Source organism: Gavialis gangeticus, unplaced genomic scaffold (genome assembly GCF_001723915.1).
Source record: "Gavialis gangeticus isolate Ggan-Ray unplaced genomic scaffold, GavGan_comp1, whole genome shotgun sequence".
NCBI classification, from domain to species: Eukaryota; Metazoa; Chordata; order Crocodylia; family Gavialidae; genus Gavialis; species Gavialis gangeticus.
In genome coordinates, this window is record NW_017729008.1 from 18,098,249 (window position 1) to 18,100,294 (window position 2,046).

At 47.7% G+C, this 2,046-nt stretch overlaps 1 long non-coding RNA gene across 1 annotated transcript; it reads right to left on the minus strand.

Annotated features, from left to right (window-relative positions):
• Positions 1-931: 931 nt before the first annotated feature.
• On the minus strand, positions 932-1,979 carry LOC109292161. The gene is made up of 2 exons (XR_002096049.1): positions 1,580-1,979; positions 932-1,322 (listed from the first exon to the last, which is right to left on the minus strand). It is a non-coding gene; the product is annotated as an uncharacterized LOC109292161 (long non-coding RNA).
• Between the last annotated feature and the right edge of the window lie 67 nt (positions 1,980-2,046).

Sequence of the window (2,046 nt, forward strand, 5' to 3'; positions counted from 1 at the left end):
CACATGTAGACACGTTCATTTGACCCGAACCCCCTGCCTTTCTCTACATGCATGGAGAGAGAAAGAGAGAGAGAGTCCAAGCCAGTTTGCTCTCACAGCTGTTTATTGCAGGAAGCTGTGAGAAGGTCCAACCCAGTAACAGCACTGAGGACTCAGCAGGAAGCAGGAGGACTGGTCACCACGCTCCTGTCACCTCCCTGTGGACCCGGGATGGGTGGAGATGCATTGGCAGGTTTTGCATTTCTTGTCTAGGCATGGTCTGGATCCATTTGGTGTGCTTTGGGCCATAGGTGTTTGCTTCAGGGGATGAGGTTGGTGAGGTCCGATGTCTGTTTAAAGGCTAGGATGGGTGGTTCTGGAAATATCTTTTTAAGAGTTGGGTCTTCTTCTAGTATGGGTTGCAATTGTTCAAGGATTTTCCATATCCCCATCCAGGGAAGGAGGGTATGCAGAGGCAACGCGTAGGGGGTGCATGGCAGTGCACCCCCAACTGGTCCATGATCACCCCGGCCACTGTCAATACTGCCAGTGGTGCCTGCGGGTGGTCACCAACCCATGGTTGGCGCTTGTCACCCCCTGCCCACCGCCGACAGTGCTGGTGGCATCAGTGGGAGCTCCCCACTCACCACTGCTCCACTCCTGTCTCTGCCAGCGCAGCTGTGCCCCCCAGCCACTGGGGGCACATGCTGTTCATGATGGTATGTCAAAACTAATGGTGTGTGGCTATATGCAGCTATAACCAACACCCCTGAAACATGGAAGATATCACTATTTTTTGACACAAAACCCATGACATCCAACAACTAACAGGGAACAAGAAGAGGGAGGAGGTAAACAACCTGTTTATTTTACCGATTTCCCCCTCTCCCCCCTTTAATTTTATTTAATTTAATTACATAAATACCTAACAAAACAGTGGGCAAGAAAGATACAAGAGAAGAGATTTTAATAAGTGAACTGGCTAGATGAATGCTTTTAAAGGAATCTAGTCCTTTTGACAAATACGTATATAAACACACATTGTCAAGGGACTTTAAAAAATCTGTTAAGGACAGATTTACAATATGCTAAAGATACAGATAATAAATCTTTCTCTTAACTTATAATCAAAGTGACGTGTTCAAATACTCTGATTTTTTTCAGGTGTGTTTTACTGATGACATTTTTAGAAGTGTTGGAGAAAGTGGCATGATTCACATCTGTGAACTCTTCATGTGCAGTCCAACCATCTCCTCATTAGGTTGTAAACACTTCGGGACCATCTTTTTGTGTTGCATTTGTACACTGCCCAGCATACAGGTTCTGGTCAGTCAGCAGGACTCCTAGATAGCAAAAAAAAAAAAGTTACAATGAAATCAATATTATATTAATTTCTCAAAGTAGGGCTTATTAATAACAACATCTACTTCCATACAGTAACAGGGCAGGCAACAGTTTGTCACAAGCATGTTGCAATCAGATCAAAAAAATTCCCCTAGCAGCTGCTTGTTTGTTTGTTTTGTACTTGTCCATTTTGTGAAAAATAAGGAAAATAAATAATTTTAAAAAGTATATAGCATATGAACAAATCAGATCCTACCCCTTTGCATTATGGATGGTGCTTTGCAAGTATTAGTGAAACCTCCCTATATCCCTATTAGCTTGACAGTCCATCTCCATTTTACAGATGGGAAAACAAGAGACATTAAACTTAATGGCCAGAACCTGAGGAGGTCAACAAATCCTTCCATGAGCAAAGGTCGCCCAAGGTCACAGGAGTCCAGGTCAGAGCCCTGAGGAGACTCCCGCTTTCTCTCCTCAGCGTTTGTGAAAGGCTGCAGCACCCACAGCCCCCCACGGCCCCGCCCGCTGCTGCGGGAGGTCATTCCTTCTGCCCAGGGGCGACCAGAGACGGGAGGTTTGCCACGCAACTCTGCTGTGGCGGCGGGACAATCCCTGCCCGGCTTCTCCTCGCTCAGGGGACGCTGGACGCGAAGGGAGGCGGCGGCGGGCGCTGGGCCGGTGGGCAGCGGCGGCGGGGCAGCGTGCGGAGCTCCGGGGGGCGGG